Source organism: Cotesia glomerata, linkage group LG4, assembly GCF_020080835.1.
Source record: "Cotesia glomerata isolate CgM1 linkage group LG4, MPM_Cglom_v2.3, whole genome shotgun sequence".
NCBI lineage: Eukaryota > Metazoa > Arthropoda > Insecta > Hymenoptera > Braconidae > Cotesia > Cotesia glomerata.
Genome location: NC_058161.1, coordinates 10,160,620 through 10,180,760, shown reverse-complemented (window position 1 = coordinate 10,180,760; position 20,141 = coordinate 10,160,620). Strand labels below are relative to the sequence as shown.

Sequence of the window (20,141 nt, the reverse complement as noted above, 5' to 3'; positions counted from 1 at the left end):
TACACCTCGCGCTCTTCAGACTGACACTTTACCTCTTGACCAAATGATTCATCTTAACTTGAGAGTATCTTTCGAGCTACTTCAAGTAATTCAAATTTTATACATGATTTATCCTTATAGTTAACGGAGTTCTATACCTAATTTATTAATTATTAATAATTAATTATATATTACAGTGATTTATTCGGAACGGCTATGTATTTTTTTCGCTCCATTAACATATGGTTCTACATTGAGAGAGAATTTTATTCAATAGTAATAAAACAGTTTATTTGGACTTGAAAAAAATTTAGTTAATATTAATAAAATTATATTTCATATAAATAAAATTATATTAGTATTTAATAAAATTTCATAAGTATTTAATAAAATTTTCTTAAATACTAATATGTGTTTATTAAAATAACCACGAACGACGCTTTCGTTTGCTGTCATTAATACGAATATTAAGTCATTAAAAGAAATAATCTCAAAAAAAAAATTAATATTCATCAATTAATTATAATATATTCAAATATATTTTCACAGTAAAGTCTTTTAATAAATAGTATTAAGATTTTTAACAAGACATCCTAACCTAACCTATTTGTTTACTTCATGACGAATCACATGTAGAGATTTTAAATAATAAAAATAAATAAATATTCGATTGAATTTATGAAATCATAGTCTTTATTTTTAACAAATGCGTCCCTACATTGTCTGGTTTTCTGCTTCTGTTTTCATTTTATTAAATAATGTCTAACTCTTATCGATTCATTTGTGAAATTTTTAAATTTAAGTGCATAAAATTAACATCCACTCGGATAACAACAGTTGTAGACTTTGTATTTCAAAATATAGTTCCGACAAAATTCAATTTTACTTAATTATTTATTCAATTAATTACTGATCAATACTTGTTAGTTAGTTGATTAATGAATTTTCTTTTATATTACATGTAGATAAATATTCATTACATACTAAGAAACATTTATTAGTATTTAATAAAATTTTTATTAGTATTTAAGGAAATTTAATTAATATTTAATAAATTTTTATTTGGGATTAGCCAAATAAACGTTTTATTAAATAGTAATAAAATTTCATTACTATTAAATAAAATTGTCTCTCAGTGTTGGCTAGATATCAGACATGGACAGGTCTGATCAGGTCTGAGCGTATTTAAGGCTTCAGACATGAACAGACATGAGCAGGCATGAACAGGTCTGATCAGATCTGAACGTATTTAACGCTTCAGACATGAACAGACATGAGCAGGCATGAACAGGTCTGATCAGGTCTGAGCGTATTTAATGCTTCCAGACATGAACAGGCATGAGCAGGCATGAACAGGTCTGAACGGATTTAACGCTTCAGACATGAACAGACATGAGCAGGCATGAACAGGTCTGATCAGGTCTGAACGTATTTAACGCTTCAGACATGAACAGACATGAGCAGGCATGAGCAGGCATGAACAGGTCTGATCAGGTCTGAACGAATTTAACGCTTCCAGACATGAACAGACATGAGCAGGCATGAACAGGTCTGATCAGGTCTGAGCGTATTTAATGCTTCAGACATGAACAGGCATGAATAAGGTCTGATCAGGTATAATTTCAGGCCTGATCATACATGAACAGGCCTGCTCAGGTCTATTTCAGGCCTGATCAGATATGAACAGGTCTGCTCAGGTCTAATTTCAGGCCTGATCAGATATGAACAGGTCTGATCAGTCCTGATCATTTTTTCCCGGGTACTCCGTGCTGTTTACAGGGTGAGAAGTGACACCGGTAGACACATGGAGGGGATAACTTACCAAGTGATAATAATTGATGTTATCGAGCGGGATAGAAAATGATAAAATTATGAAAATGACTATTAAAAAGCAAGGGTTGGTGATAAAAAAGTGCAAATTTAGAGTTGTATGTATTTTTTGATACCACATAATAAAAAAAAAAAAATTTTATCAAAAAAATAAAAAAAAAAATTTTTAGGGTGAACACCCCTTATCACTTAGAGGTTAGAAAAATAGATAGTAGCGATTCTCAGGCTTACTGAATATGCATAAAAAATTTCTTGAGAATCGGTCAAGCCGTTTCGGAGGAGTATGGGAACGAACATTGTGACACGAGAATTTTACATATTAGATATAAAATTATATTAAAAAAATTTAATATTTAGTATATGAAAAATGGCCCTATATAATTATATATGATTATATAGAATTATGTACAATTATATAGAATTATATATAATTATTTCCATAGAAAAAAATCTGAAAATCGATTGGCTGCGTAGGACAACCCTAGAATTTCCTGCTAAGTTTGAATTTTAAGCGCCTTAAAATGTGTTTTTTCTTAATATTTGAGCATTTCAAGCTCTAAGTACAGATTTTCAGATTTTGAGCTCAAAGAGCTTATTTATTAAACAACTATAACTTTTGAATTCGTCATTCGATTTTCATTTAAAAAAAACATTCGTCGCAGTTTTTAAAGCACAAAAAATGTATATATGGTTTTATTATGATTTTTTTCGCACGCTTTAAAGTTATTTTTAAAAAACATAAAAATTCAAATTTTTTTTTTTAATTTCTTGAGAATGGCTCGATGGATTAACTCTCAAATCTAATCAGATATAAGTTTTGATAAACCCTTTCAAATGATGTGTCGTAGAATTCAATCGGTTGATTCGTTTTTGAGAAACCGTACGATAAAAATTTATTTACACACACACACACACACACGAGCGCGCGCGACCGAAAATCTCGGCGGGAATAGTCAGAATGGCTTCCTGGGACCTCAAAACGTGGAGATTCGATGAAAACTCGAAAATCAGACCGAAATCAATAACTTCCCTTTTTTCGAAAATTTTCAATTTTCTCAGCAGGAAGTTAAAAAAATTTGGCGTGTGGTGCACATTTTGAATCATTTAGATTAATGCTTTTTTTTTTCCAAAGTGTTAAGGTTTGAGACTACATTTCTTAATTTAATTATTATATAAATAAATACTCTATCAGGTACATATATTTTTTCTTTTCATGCTTATCATTTAATTTTGACACTAGTTTGAATGCTTAAGCACGCACACTTGCGTCACGTGACTTTTATATTGATAACTGCGTTCGTTTCTAAAACTCTTTTCACATGTATTGCACTACAAACATTTTTTAGCATTAAAAAAAATTTCACTAAATTCTGCTTGTTCCAACAATTGCAGAAGACCGTTAGAAAATGATTAAACTAGTATTAATATACTGATATTACCCGTGATGAAGAATTCAGTTTTTTTCACTGTTATGAAATGAGTTAAAAGCTTCCATGATCTAATTTGACCTATTACTTTGATCGTCAGGCCTCTTTGTATTACATTGTTGTTTGTTAGTCTAACTCATTATTTAAATTAGATGATTTAAACGCTAGATTTATTGCAATTTAGTAGGATTTTAAGTGAGGTCTAATGTCAAGCATAAATAGTATTTGATATCAGTAGATTATTTTTAGATTAATACCGTTCAAAAGCTAAAATTTCCTAGAAAATTTTTTTCTAGAAAAATTTCAGTGTTACAATCTGTTAAATCGACAAAGAGACGTTGATAGTTCTGAAAAGTTGACCGCTTAGTATTTTCGAACTATCAAAAAAACGCATTCTTATAAATTCTTTTTTGCTAATTAATTTTTGAATGAAAACTTGGGAAAAAATCAGTATGAATGATCGTGTTTGAACAAGCATGAATCAGACATGACCATGCAGGGATCGTGTATGACTATGCACGATTGTGCTAGATAATACTAAATCGTGTCATTTTAAGCATGCGATATTTCGCATGATCAGGCATGACTATGCATCATCACATACACAATCATACTCGACTGTGCATGGCTGTGTACTGTGAGAACTAAAAGGTCGTGCATGAGGTCTGCATGAAAGAGTATGGCCTTGGTGCCATGATAAAATTACCACGGACAAAATAATCGCGACAAAAATAACCGGGACAAAATAACTATGCGACTAGATAATCACAGATAAAAATAACCGTGTGTAAGCAGCGCTATTCTTATTGCCGAGGCTGACGGCTGTCAAATTCCTTCTATTTTGAATCTTTTTAAAAATTTTTAAAATCTTTATTACTTTTGCAATTTTTGCAAGCGGAACTTCACTCTTTTCAAAAATCATCTAGATGCCATTCCGAATTGAATGACACTGAATCATTATTTTCGGAGACTACTGGAAAAAGTTGACCAAAAAGGCACTTGTTGACTAGATTATTGGTCGCTTAAAAAGTTTCATGTTTTTCAATTATTAAATTAAAATTTTCAAGCAATAAAAATTTTTATTTTTAATTAAGAATTTTTGATGAAAATATTTTTATTTGGCCACGACTAGCTCGACTTTTCGAAATAAAAATAATTGTTTACACGATAGAATACTCTATTATCCATGGTTTACACTTTCGAAAAAATTTTTTTTCGAGGAATTTAAATTTTAGCGCTCAAATTATATGCGCAGGACGCACAGTGCAAAAAAATTAAGTTATAACAAAAAAAAATTTTTAAATTTTCCCCGCATAAACTATATGCGCAGAACCTTTGCGCATGTGCGTTCTGCGCATGCGCCAAAAAATTTTTCTAAAGAAAGCGGCCATTGTTGTCACCCTGTTTTCGAAAAATCGAGTTTTCATCAGATCTCGACGTTTTGAGGTCCTAGGACGCTTCCCTGACTACTCCCCACGAGGTTGTCACTGTGTCTGTATGTGCATGCATGTATGTTAGGGTGCTTCATTTGAGACGACTATTTTTTTCTCACTCCATTGACGAAATATTGTTCTGAACATAGAAAAAAAAATTCTCACCAAAGGGATAGTTCTTAATTTCAATTTTAAGTACTCGCTGGATCAATTTAAAGTTTTCCCATATAATTAACCCGTTAAAATAAATTTTTTGCTTAAATTATCTATAGCATAGCGACATTTCATGATATTCATTTGACCATGGGCAGAAGTTGTAGAGGAATCTTTTCTCTTTAAAAGCTCTGACAGCTTATTTCCAATTTATGAGTTACCTCGCCAGCAAAAATTGTACATTCGGATTTTTGCTAGGTGTGGGTTCTGGAGTTCATATATATGTTATACAAATATAAATAATGCTGTGATGCGGGAAGAAGAATAGGAGTTACGGTAATTATTACGTGAAGCGTTCCACATTCACGTAACAGGATATTGGTAGGAAAGGATTGAGAAAGGAATGTGGAGAGGATCATCTTAATGTGAGTTTATAGAATATGCGAGGAAAAATTATTAGATAGCTTGGACTGGGATTCGAACCCAGAACCTTCCGAACATGTCGGCTACTCTACCATTTGAGCTATCCGGTCTATACTAAATTTCCATTCGCTTATTCTATATACATTAAGCCACACCGTCCATCTTACGGCAAGCATTTTTACAAATATAAATAATGCTGTGAAGCGGGAAAGAATAGGAGTTACGGTAATTATTACGTGAAGCGTTCCACATTCACGTAACAGGATATTGGTAGGAGAAGGATTAGAAAGGAATGTGAGAGGATAATCTTAATATGAGTTTATAGAATATGCAAGAAAAAAATTATTAGATAGCTCGGCCTGGGATTCGAACCTAGAACCTTCCGAGACATGTCGGCTTACCCTACCATTTGAGCTTATCCGGTTCTATACTAAATTTCCTTTCGCTTATTCTATATACATTAAGCCAGACCGTCCATCTTACGGTTAGCATTTTTACAAAATATAAATAGGTAGGTGCAATCCAAAGTACATACCACTTTTTTGTAAAGTGCCGGAGTTATGTATGATCATATATTTTGGATATATTCTATGTAACAACTATATTTATTAGAATATTTGTCAGACAATTCAAAATTTTAAAAATTTAGGCATTATAACGATATCACAATATTTGATTATAAAAATATACAATGTTATAATTTTTTTCATCAACTGTTGTTTTATTAAAAAGTATAAAAAATACGATAAAATAGTGTCATGGTTTATTGTTTTCTTGTAATGTAATGTAAATTTATCTCAGAGGCAATTTATTGAAAGGGTTCAACTATCAATTCTATCTTATAGAAAATGGAATTCTTTACAAAAAGGTCCTTTGCAATTTAGGTGTCAGATCAATAGTTTAGAGAAAAATAAAACCACGACTTTTGAGCAAAAATCGAATGTACAATTTTACTGGCGAGGTAACCTCATAAATTGGAAATAAGCTGTCAGAGCTTTTTAAAGAGGAAGCGATTCCTCTACAACCTCTGGCCATGTTCAAATAAATATCATGAAATAAACTATGCGATAGATAATTTAAGCAAAAAAATTATTTTAACGGGTTAATTATATGGGAAAACTTTAAATTGATCCAGCGAGTACTTAAAATTGAAATTAAGAACTTATCCCTTGGTGAGAATTTTTTTTTCCCTATATTCAGAGACAATATTTCGTCAATGGAGTGAGAAAAAAAATAGTCGTCCTCAAATGAAGCACCCTATTATATATATCCATGTCTATATTTTATATATATATATGTACTTAACTCCTGTGGAGAACAACTTTTAAAATTGGCATTTTGAAGTTCTCTTTTGACAGGGGGCTTAGCGTTCTAGCATTTCTAAGATATTTTTGGGGTAGAGACGATGTATTTCGATTTTCATAGAATTTTTTTTAACAGAAGCTTAGTTTGGGCGTTTCCGCAAAAATGGTCAAAAATTTGGCTATATATGATATATTTGTGACTATATTTGACTATATACATGTTATTTTTAGATGGATGTCCGCCAAGAAGCGTATGTTACGATAGAGGAGCTTTTGGAGGAGTCAGGCAGAGGAGTCACAGGAGCTCGACAAAGTACTGTGACAGACTGCAGTTAAAGGTGGCGGTAAAGAATTGCCAAATTCTACAAATGGATAAAAACTGGGAAGGTTGTGAATTTGTGAAAAAGTAAAGGAGGTTTTTTGGGAGCGAAGATTTGAATCCACAGGTTCTCGTAAGTCCAGTTTGGCGTTACCTTACAGTAGCAATAACAAAAGCATTCAATTCCTTTATCAGCTATACAAGATTTTGCCTCTAAAAGATCTTCACCGTGATTACATAAAGTTGAGATGCTGGAATGCATGGCCTTTCGGTCGCCTGCCTTGATCATGAGCCCACTAGCAGTGAAGTTAATAAAATTAAAGTGCTCTGGCGGCCCTGCACACTATATTTTCCAACGCTTTAAAGCTTTTAAAATGAATGACCATTTGGCCTTCCTCGTAAAACAGACAGCAGAGTTGAAGCTGGAGAGGTGAAGCTTAAAGAGGAGTCACAGGAAGAAGGAGATAGAGGTCTCGAAGCTGCCAGTAAGTGCAGAAAGGTGCGTCATCGTCGCAGCGACTGAGCATCAAAAAGATCGAAATACTCAATTTTTTTAAGAGTAGTGAATGGCAGAGGAATATGTGCCTGAGGTCCTGTTGGATACTGAAATTGAGGGAGGCAAGAAATGCCTGGAGGATTCCAGTGAATCAGAATCTGTGAAGGGTCAGAGGATCAGGAAGCAACTGGATGAGGCTCACGGTAAATGATACCTGGTCATGGAGGGGCAACCGGATCTTTTACCTACTGTTGGGAGGAAAACAAACCTCAGAAACTCTAGATAAATTAGCACTGGTTTCCTGGTGGTCGCAAGAAAGTGCGCCAGTCAATACCTCCAAACCGACTCCGAAATTGAAAGCTCCAAGAAATAGCGTGCCAGAAGTTGGGGCACCGTTACAAGCAAGAAGGTGGAACAAAAACCCGTTACTGCCAAGCGTCCTTGGAACAGCCGAAGTTAGAAACTTTTAGCCCAAAAGCTTTTTCGAGCATCCCGATACCTGGAAAGGCATGAAAGCCAGTTATTGAAGGTTTAGCTCCAACAGCTTGTTCTAATTCGATGCTATGAGGCAGAAGTTGATGTGAGCGTATGCAAAAGATCGGCTGGAAGTACTTTATTTTACTAAAGACTTTGCTCATTACAATTTAAAGCCAGACGTTGAAGTTGGTGGAGGTTAGACGTGAAAAGCTGCTTAAGCTTAAAAGATGAGCGCATATGGCAAAAGATCGCACAAAGTCCCACTCTGGCCCATTTAGTCTTTATTCGATGAGGAGACTTACTCTCACCACTTATTGACCAGCCAGGTGGATTTCAGAAGGTCTGCCTCCTTGGTCAGAGAAACTTCCACAGAAGGAGAGTATCATTCATCGAAGCCTCAAATCTAGTCGCCGCCCACCAGCAAGTTCAAGATACTCGCATGACCAAAGGTCAAAAGTTTAAACCAAAGTGTCGTGACCAAAAAGGGTAATTGAAACAGTCATCGACTCCTGTCGTCTTCTCCTTTCGAAAATCCAGTTCCAATTCTCAAAGACACACAAGAAAGCTCAACAAAGCATGGAAGTGACTCCAAACAGAGAAAGACACTCGTTACAGGAGATTATGACCGTCCGTTCCAGGGAAGGCCAGCTTGGAATGTGATGCCTTTGTCAGTCGTCGGCGTCAGTGTGGGAGCTCCGAAGTATGTCTTGAATATGTTGGAAGTACCACACTCATTCGGCATTTGTAAAGAAACCAATAACATTACCGTTCTTTAAAGAAAATAGTGTAATAAGGTGGTTGTCAACGAAAACTGTTCTGGGCGAAAGCGCTTAATAAAAGATTTCAGCAGAAACACGCAAGGCAAAGCTGGGTTCAAATCAACTGTTTATTATGACTGTAAGGAAACGGCAGTTAAAGCAGCATCGAAAGCGATCATTGCTGGTATGTAGATTGTAGAACTCTCTGGTTCTTAAAAGATTTAAAAATCAACGCTAGTCCTAGATCAATAAGGTTCGGCGTTTTCAAGCTTCATATCGGCTTGAAGCAGGGAATGGGAGTTAGATCAAATCCTCTCAACGGGGGAATTGGCAAGAAGACATCAGTGAATTTCTTCTCAAATTTTTTACTGTAAGTGAAAGTTCATGCAGCACTCCAAATCAACTGGGACAAAGTAAGGAATTAGAACTAAGTAACATTTAGTGCAGTATGACTGTTAAAAGGCTGGTCAAAGTATATTTTATTTGGCTATATTTATTATTTAAAGGAAGTACAAATTCTAAATGTTAAAAAAGAAATTCAGTACAAATTTAGTATTTGTTAGACTAATTTATTAGTGTGTAGATCTAAGTTTGTTAATTCATCAAATAAAACTCCCAATTAATTACTTGTTTAAATGGTTTTAAAAACTTAAATAAATGAATAAAAATAAAATAAAGTAAAAATGTAAGTAATAAAATTTCTTGTTTCAGTCAAATAGTTAGGAAAGGTTAAGCGATTATTTTTCACAGGGTCACAATACGCTAATGGTAACGGCAGAAGCTAAACATCTCTCTCCGATAGGAATCGAAGCCAAAGGCACAGAGATGAAATATACAAACCATTTTCTACACTGAAGCGATAGGAAACGAATATTTCAGATTCCTGCTTCAAAGCTTGTTTGACCTGAGCAAGTCACTCGCCAGCTAATTCGCAGTAGGTACTAAGGGACTCACAAGCCTTGGTGGCGCAGGCTACCCGGCACCAGTTGATGAGGGAGAAAAAGGTGTAGTTAAAACTCCCTCTTCCAGGCCTTGAAGGGGCCAACATGCTAAATCCTTGGATGAGAGTATGTAGGAAAGATAAGGTAAGTAATCTCCGGACAGGTCAAGAAGCCTTTGGCAAGATCTGAAATAATCATTTTCCTCCCTAGAACCGGGGTATGCCCTTATATTTTTGTTTTTGAGGCCTTCTGAAGCTCCAAAAATATATTTGTAAGTTATTCTGTTAGCACTTGGAGCGTGAGACTAGTCGACCAATTCCTCATAGAAATTCTGGAAAAACAGCATTTTTTTTCGACAACGATATCTCACGAACGAATCAAACCGGATTTTGAGCCGGATCGGTAGCGACTTCGAGTGTGGTTTTTCAAGCTCTCAAAAGTATCTTTGCAAAATAAAAAAACTAGGAAGAGAAATGTCGGAGTTATGTAAGAAAAAACACTTTCTCCAAATTTTTCGTTCACGATATCTCACGAACGAATTAACTCGATTTTGATCAAAAGCGATTGACGGCGATCGATGCAGTTTGCCTTTCAAGCTTAAGAACTTCACTATTTTTTTAAATCGATTTGATTCAGACAGATTAAAAGCTTAGTTGAAAAAAAAACCATTTTTGAAAATTTTATTTTTGATATTGCCAAAATCTACTTAAAATCTACCGGCCTGAATTACCTCAAATAGTACAAAATATCTATGGGCAAAGAAACCTTTCGATTGCTGCCAACTTTCGTTTCAATTTGGTCAAGCTGTTCAAAAAGTTTAGTGAGAGGTTTATACACACACACACACACACACAGACACACACACACACGTATTATTACCGCGGAATCGTTCGGGAAGCTTGTGACCTCAAAACGTCAGTCATCCGTTGGAAACTCGATTTCGTGAATTTTCGAAACGGTGTAAAACCAATAACTTCCCAACATTTGAAAATTTTCAATTTTCTTAGCGGAAATTCTAAAAAATGCCCCTGCAAAAAATCAGCACCAATGACCTTGTTTGACTAAGCATGAGTCAGGCATGATCATATATGAAATATGGCGCCATGACCAAGCATAAATTATGTAATGATCATCCACGATTGTGTAAAGTCATACTCAGTTGCACATACACTCAATCATGACTAGTCAAACACGATCATGCATGGTTGTCCATGATAAATGTGTACAGTCATTCTCCAACCATGTATAGAAAATTGAAAGGTCTTGCATGCAGCTTCAATAACTGAGTAGTTAAAGCCTCAATAGATGATCACGTGACCAGTATATGATCACTCCATGTAACATTTGCATATCTATATTCACAGCAATATAGGTATACAAATGACATGGAGTGATTCTCATATACTGGTACATGGATTCACCTATGGCTGGGGCTTTTACCTTATAGCTCCTAGGCGACTATGATCTTATACGACTCTTGCTTGACCAAGTCTGGATCATGCATGATTTATGCTTGGCCATACCTTGATTCATGATAACTTTTCGATGCTCCTAGAATCGCATAAGACATGGGCGAGCAAGGACTGGGCGTGTTTTGATTGGTTTGTTCGTGTTATATTTGATCCGTGCTCCACTGCTTCTCCATCAATATTGTGCAAATATCAGTAAGGGACGGCTAACCCTATTATAACATATATAGGATTGTGATACCATTATTAAAATTTTGGCCATTATTTATCAATTTTATGAAAAACTGCGTAAAAGAATACACTTTCATGGTGTGCACAAACAAGAATCTGCTGTTAAAATTAGTTGATCGCAAAGCTAAAATTCAAAGTATATAGGGTGAGGAGACTTGGATGTGCCAATTCAACCACTTGAAAACCGGTATGGGAATATTATTGCATACCTTGAAGAAGAATTTGAGCTGGGTAATACTATTTTTATGTTAAAATTGAATATAGAATATATTTCGAAATATTTATGTTGTGAGAAAAATCATTTCAATATTATCATTATATCTACTTATTATTATTATTACTATTATTAATACTTATTATCATTAATTACTATTGCTTTACTATCATTACTATTGCTTGAATTATTAAAATATCTTGAAAACTAATATTAAATCTTGCGCGCCATTGGCTTTTTAGTTCCCGTCCTACCGCTAGAGCACGCCAAAAATATTTTATTCGTTCGCTTAATTCTGACGACTCTTATCCCGTACTTTTATAAGCGCAACTGATAACGGAAAAATCATTCCGAATAAGGAACTCTATCTGGGTGAGTGTTGTGGTCGCTGGATTACGAAACTCTATCTGTTACCTTCCTCTTTCGCTCTTCGGTCCGTCAGCGCCTGGGGATATTTGTAAGGTAAGATTGATTAAACAACTGATTAATTTTAAGGCTTTGTGGCTTAAGGACAATAGGTCATACTCTGATCAGGATTAAACGTTGTTCCCGGCAGTGCTTATGTACCTTCTGCATGTGTATCTTGTGAACCAATTCGAGTAGGTGGTGCGAGAAGCCATCCGCTTCCGTACCCGGGTAGAGCATAGACCTCCTTGGGGACGACGAGTCACCAGGAAGGTATTAGCTTTGTATTGTTAGACCAGCGTTTGTAACGAAACCAGAATCTCAGCACGTAAATCCCTGATCGGTTAACTTTAATCGTACCCTAAAATTATTTTTATTCTAATTTATTATTTTATTCTAGTATCATTACTTTTAAATGCATTGTTTATTGTAAATAAATTAAATATTATCTTGTTAATGGTAAATTGTTGTTAAACATCAAGGCAGATAATTTTATTATTTCTCATTTAATTAATTATTTATTTTCCTATTATTTTATTATTATTCTTCATTAAAAATACGATCCTGGACAACGACGAGCTAACGAGCTGAAGAATAACCCGTTACAATGTAGCTACAAAAAAACTAATTAAATAAATAATTTTTCAGAGGCAGCGAAACTTGGGTATCAGAAGAAAAAAGTAACATATCTCGTCAAAGCTATTTGATTTTCATAGTTAACAAATTTATCTCCTTCATAGGATAACAATACCCTTATTAAGTATTCATGCGATATAAGTACACAATCTTGATTTTTGCTTTTTTTCACTAAATATCTTACACTCCTTCATCTCTTTCAGTACTACTTAACTGTTACATCTGTTTATGTCTAAAGTTAATAGTAAATTAAAACTACAACCACCTTTTTTCCTGGTCTTTCTATATTTTTTATTATTTATTTACATTCACCTCAAAAAATAAATCAATTATTATAATCATGTAATGTTGGCGTACATTATATCTTTCTCACTCAGCACACTCAAGCACCCTTCAAAAAAGATATTAATATCAAATATTTCTTAGAAATACATCTAAAATTCTGATTTATACAACACAAACATTCGTTGATAAAAAAAAGTTTGTGCCTGCACATCCCTTCATGTTATAAAACTGAAATTCAGAAAACTAAATTTGAAACATTATTCTTTCGAAGTTAATATTTTTGTAAGTTATTCGATTACGACGAATAGTTATTGTATCAAAACTCTTTATTGTCTGTTGAGTATTAATAATTTTCCATACTTTCATTTCTTTACAGATATATATTTAATTTAACATAAACCTCTTTTAGGGTGTTCACTTTTTTTTTAATTATATGAAAAATTTCTCCTACATCCGCATTAATTTTTATTGAAACCATATGAATTTATTAGTTGCAAAAGAAAAAAAAGTACATTAATAATAATTATATTATGAGTTCACTTTTTAAAACAATACTATTGAATCAAATGAAAAGTTGGCTGTTCATATACCTCACATACATGTTAAAAATAGCAATTTTGGTTTTTTTGTTTCAGCATAAACGTAAATGAATAAATTGTTAATTCGAAATGTTTCCCTTTATTAAAAAATTTTTAGTTAAGTTAATTTTGAATAAAGAAACCTGTTCCTTTGAAGCGAAAACATAAGATTCTAAGAAGAAAATAAAATTGTTTTTATTTCAAAATAATTTTTCTTCGATAAAGAATTAGATTGTATTGATTGAAGATCATGGCTGAAAAAATTTTTCAGAGTGTGATTTGAGAGTGATGATTTTCTATTGATTTATTCCCCTCGGAGGTAAAATTCACCTCGGAGACAATAAATTTTAACTTCTATATCATGCTATGATATTTAATCCTTTCTGTCACTTGCGTCATGAGCAGATCGCTTTCCAACTACCTACAAACTCTATAGAGACTCAATTCCACTCATAGTGCGACATGAGAAACTGGAAAAAACGCGACTGATTTAAGTTGGTTAAAATATACGGCCTTTTGGTTCCGCAGAAAAAAAAGACATCTGAATAATTTCTCTCTACTTTTCCAACCAAGTTGGGAAATGTAAAATTAAGCTGAAGAATGCAAAAAAAATAAAGAGTTGCCTTTTTAAGAAAATATAAGCCTGTGGTTAAGATCAAATACAAAATAGATTTTAAGACTGATTTTTTCAGTGTGTATACTCGAATTAGGTGAGATCCATGAACCCAGGAACAGAAAGCGAGTTCCACCATGGGCAAGCACTTTTATAGTTATTATCAAATATTTATGCAAAGATTTGCGGTCAGCACCGTGGAAAATGAATTCCGCGCATTATTTATTAAAAAAATTTTTAGCACTTATAATAAAGTCAGGTGAGTACTGCCGCTTGTTGTCCATCCATATCAACATCAAAACAAAAAATAAAAAATCAACGGATTATTTTTGAATATTCAATTACATTATTAAATAAAATTGAATGGGCAAATTGAGTAAAACAATTTATTTCTTACTCTTTCAGTAACTCTTCAATTCTTCTTCCAATGCTTTCTTTGAACCCTTCTGAAGTTTCTCGTAATTTCTTTTAGCAAACCTCTTTGATTTCTGGTGTTGGTGGGCCCAAGTTCAAATTGTAATAATGAAATCTCCAAGTTTTAAGTGAGGGCATCTGTTCCATATCAGTCGAACATTTTGGTTTCTGCAAATTTTAACAAATTGGCTTAAAATTTTTTGAGTTTTAACAAAATTGTATTACAAGAAAATTCTGTCAAGTTGTAAATTATTACGAAATTTTAAGTTAAAGTTGCTGTTTGAAATTTTTCTGGTTTTGATACAAAGTGAAACAAGAAAATTTAATATTAAAAATTTTAACTTGTCTGATGTATTATGTGAATAATTTAAATTTAATAATAATATATTCATTACTAAATCGAAAATGAAATTAGCGAGCATTATAGAAAAAAATATATTTTATGTAAACGAAACATAATTTATAGTAAAAAGAATTCGACCTGTTGTGATTGCCGTAATTAACATGCCATGAAATTCCAAAACCTCGTAATTAACATAAAATGAATTTTCACATTTAAAGAATCTGTTTTTCCTTTTAGTTTAAATTGGAGAACCATAAACGTTATTATTTGTTTCTTCATTTCAACTATGAATATGATGAAACGATGACTAAAGCAAACATCAGTTTTTTTTTTTAAATGAAACAACATATATTACTTCATATGAAAGTATAAATATGCGGTTGACTCACGTTATCACACAAGCATGCCGATGAGCAATACATATTTCTTCTCTACTTATGACATGTTTAGTATCAAACAGTAGTCATTTGGTTTTACAAATTACTTTTCAGAGTAAATGATGACATCATCGAATAAATTCATATATATATACTGAAATTCAGAATACGTTTATTCAATTCCTGACAATAATTTTGAATCTGGAAAATTTATTTAATCTATCAATCAACAATTTTTTGAATGCATATGACTATTAGTCATGCTGCAACATTGAATAATTAATTTTTTTTCTATTTTTACTCAAAGTCAGCAATACAATTTATTTTTCATTAAAAATTGAATGAAGCTGTTATGAAGGTAGTATTCCTGATTTCGAGACTTTTAACCTTTTGAAGGAAAAAATTCAAAAAATCACAATTACCATTTTGAAGAATTGGTTAAAAAATATCATTTTATGTAGTTTGTAATAATTTCTCAAGAGATTTAAAAATTCATAGAAAAAATTGTTTTTTAAATTCCATGTAACAGTGAAAAAACATTATATTATAGTACTTAGTAACTTTAATATGTAATTTTTATTCGAAAACCTAAAAAGTCAAGATATTTAAATTTTGGATGCTTAAAGATATGGATATAAATGATATAAATGTTTTTTATCATTATGCAATGATTTTTAAACGTGACTAGTGATCAAAGTAGTTTTATCCTGTTGAGTAACCAAATCCTCGTTTCTTGTTAAATACATTTTTCGGAACTATAGACCAAAATAATATTAATACTAAAATCAAGGTTAATGAGATTCGAAATGTCTAAAAAATTCTTTTTGACGTCATTATAAACCTCTAATGGCAATCTAGGGCAACTAAAAAAATTATCATTTCTAAATATTCATTATCCATCTTGTACTGAGTAAAAATTTCTATATAACTACTTTCACTCAATAAATAGATAAATTCCCTCATTTGTATTAAAACATTTTAAGTTCGGTTTAAAAAAAACATTTTTGAATTGCGTTTGGAAATATTTGTTAATCTATAAAAAGTAAGCTAAAAGTTCTGGTGAAAAAATTTTTTTCTGCATACAATGCATATATAAGCTTCAAAATAATTTGAGATATTCATCATATTAGATTAAAGAACACATTATTAAAAATGATTTTTTAGGAAAGCTTAGAAGGTGAGCTACTTGTGAAATTATTATGCATAAAATTACGATTATAAGCTTCCGATAAATGAATTAAAAATAATGTGTGTTTAATATTTAAAAGCTGCAATAAAATTGTGTACCGGTTATTATAAAATCGATACTTAAAAAATTTTAACGTTAGTCACACCATTCCTACAAGCGAATGAAATTTTGGGGACGCACAATTACTTTGCAGAATGTAAGTTAAAAAGAAAAAAAAACACAAAAAACGCTACTATAATTCTCATGATTTCCAAATAATTGTTTCTTATTTTATTACATAATTCCATGACTATTACAATAAAAAAAAATAAAATTAATCAATTGACAACAACGTAAAAATCATTGTAAAAAGAACGAAGAAATCCTAGCTTAGACATTAATCACGTTTAACCGCAATGCACTAAGTAGTACTTTCATGAAGTATGGTTGCTATAACAATAATGTAATGTAAGAACAGTGGACTATATGGAGGATTACACGTCTTGTTCAGTAGATTGGATAGAGAATGGGAGAGCCATGACTATATTAATATCACTTCAACAACTATATATAACACTCTAGTGCTTTGTTCTGGAATATCAAAGTACGTTCTCATAGATATAGTCAAATATGTCATCGAATTCCTCAATTTGCGCAAGCACTTGAAACGCTCTGCATCGAAAATTACGAAGCGTTGTGACCTGCCGTGGAAGCATAATACTAACTCAACATAATTCTCTTGCGACAGAATAAATCTTTGTAGCAAACTTCATTGGAAATTTACCATGATATTATCTCTATTAAATATCAGCTCTGTAATTTATTTAATTATTTTTTCTAATAACAAAATTTTGTGGAATAGTTTATTTATACTTTATGCGATACAGGATTAATACATCTTATACTTATATAAATGAATATACTCTTCAGCATAATTTTTCTATTATAAATTTTATTCGTAATTTTTTAACTCTTCGATAGCCTAAACTGCTTTACAAATAATAAATTAAAAAATTAATCAATTAAACAGCGAATTCAGTGATTAACTGGATAATCAAAGATATCGATGTTATTTATTAAAATGGGATATAACTTAGTTACAACAAAAATAGTAGATTTTATAAATTAATTATAAGCATGAAAAAAAGTTCTTGAACCAAAGTACGCAGGTTTTTATTAGGGGTAATAGATCTTTGGTTGGTGTATATGTAATAATGAAAAACTCGAAAATCAAGGTATTTAATGCTTTGATTATTCTGTTACCCCTCATTCTTTTAATCGGCGCTCCAATTTATTATCTATATAATTTTTTATAAGAGCTTGTTCTTATAATAATTGCATATATGAAAACATAACATTAGTATCTTCTCAACCAGAGAAGACAGTAACATTTCAAGTTTCTGCTCTGCAAAACATTCATTTTTCATTCATGTTTTTTGTTTAGATAAAAAATATTAATCAAATCCTATGGATAGAATTAAAACAGTAAAAAATTTTATTATGGGAAGATTTCTTTTCATTCCTCACGAATGCAAAATATATTAATTCTGAAAACATTAGTTGGTAAGTACATATTGAGTTTTAGTCCATGAGTTTTGGTGGAAATGTGAAATCAGCATTGGACACAGAAGTGTTGGATCAGTGTTAGCCGGGTCTGAGCCAGAACTCAAATGCCTATATGGAAGCTATAATCTCTCAATTGTATCTAATGCAAGTTAATGGATCCAAATTTGGCCTGTGTCAATCATCTGCTTTGTTGCCAACCAAATTAATGTACTTAACAGAGTGCATAAATATAATTGCTAAATTAGTGGATGTTATTTTGAACGAGATTTTTAACTGATTTTAAAAGAATTGGAAGAGAAATTCTAATTTTAATGAAATATATTTCACTCATGTGGAGTATTTTACATATCTTATGTGTTCAATTGTACCAGTTTATTTTTGTTTTAACTATATAATCAAATAAACACTTTCATCACTTTTAAATACTTTTAAAATACTCAGATTTGATTAAAACATATTTCATAACATAGTTCCTCAAAAGTAAAATTTTCAGGAAATGTATTCATAAATATCAAATATTTTACTAAGTTTTAAAAATAAATACCATTAATTAACAAATTGTTATTTTACACTTATGATATATGTTAATTTTAAATGTAAAACCAGGGAATTTTATTTTTTGAAGTATAACTTTGATGAGTTCAAATGTATAAGATCTGTGATTATTTAAAATTTTCCAGACATAAATAGAAAACATTTTTTCTGACTTTCCTCCTTCCCTTGCCATGATTAACTTTATGAAATAATTTGGGCCAGGTACTCATGAGAGATGGCGGTTAATGGTAAAAAATACCTTCAATTTAATTTCAGCACCTCATTATATCGTATTAATTTTATGGATATTGAATCAAAATATAAATTATTGCATTGTTTTGAAGTTAATTAAAATATGAAAAATGAAAATTACGTTAGAAAATTTTACCCTTTGTTGTTAAAATACCTCTTTATTTTAAATATTTATTTTCTCACAATTTACGCTCCAATTATTTTAGTTTTATTTAATTTCAATAGTTTTAGTTTTAAAAATTCTTTCAAATTTAACAAAAATGTTCCGTACATAATGGATAAAATAAATTTTTATTTTGTCACTTCCTACACCCAGGAAACCATCACTAAAATGAAGATACTCAACCAAATTGGCTTGCTATGGTACCTTAAGTTTATCATTTCAGTTCAATAGCAAAAATTAGTTATTTATGAACAACTATCTGCATAGTAATGAATACTTGCCTACATTGTTGACTTTAACTTGTAAATAAATGTTATGAAATGCATGAGTTTTTGTAATTTGATTGTTCATTTATTTGAAATAAAAATTTTATTTAATTGATGTAATATACATTATATTTTGTATATACATTATTCGATTGGAAAGTACACCATCACCTTGACCAATGTGCCAGACCAGTATTCAATGTGCCAGAATTATAAATATGACCTTCCTCTATCAGGTTTTGTGAAACTTAATTTCATAAAATTAAGAAATATAAACTTGGTATTATTTTTTAAGATATGTAATCGATTAAGTAGTCGTGTTAATATTTCGTAATCTTTAAATATTTTTTGTTTTATTCAAAAAATATTAACGTGAATTGTTGTTAATTTTAAATTGTAATTAAAAAAAAATTTAGAAGCAATTCATTACAAACAAAAATATTTTTAAAATCTTAATCCATAGAAAAGAGTTTACATTTTTATATTTAGAAATTATATGGTTAAATCACTAATGAAGTTAAAATGACTTCTCATAAAAATAATTTCTTTCTATGACAAAAACAATTTAGATTTCATTTTCAATATTCGTTAATCATAACGCAGAAGAAAAATTATGACAGTAGCGTTTACTTCTGTACTGACGTTTAACAAAATTTGCATGTATAAAATTCTACTAAAACAAATGTTTATTTTTGATTTTAACATTGTTTTTCATTAATAACACGCTTAATGACAAGTAAAAAATTATCTAATAACTTACCGGCGTTTATGGTATTTCTGGTCAGCCGAAGTGAAGATAACAAAAAAATATTATTGGCATATACCGCTTATACGTCACTAGTTTTACTGAACCGTAAAATAGATACTGTTTTAATCTTATTGAAATAATAATGTAACTAATCGATTACGATAAATATTTAGTGATAAACATTTCAATGTAGAATAAAGAGTAAAGCGGGTGTGCAAGGTGTAAATGCAAAGCCTTCTTTATAAGCGAGAATGGGCTCCCGAGTATTTGAGCTCTGACCCTCGATAATATCCCCTCTTCGACAACTTTAGTATCAATGATTGAAAATACATGTCTACG

General features: G+C 31.5%; 1 long non-coding RNA gene across 1 annotated transcript; it reads right to left on the bottom strand.

Annotated features, from left to right (window-relative positions):
* Window positions 1-9: 9 nt before the first annotated feature.
* Window positions 10-13,201, bottom strand: LOC123263199. Its single transcript, XR_006509122.1, has 3 exons — window positions 12,641-13,201; window positions 11,857-11,861; window positions 10-20 (listed from the first exon to the last, which is right to left on the bottom strand). It is a non-coding gene; the product is annotated as an uncharacterized LOC123263199 (long non-coding RNA).
* Between the last annotated feature and the right edge of the window lie 6,940 nt (window positions 13,202-20,141).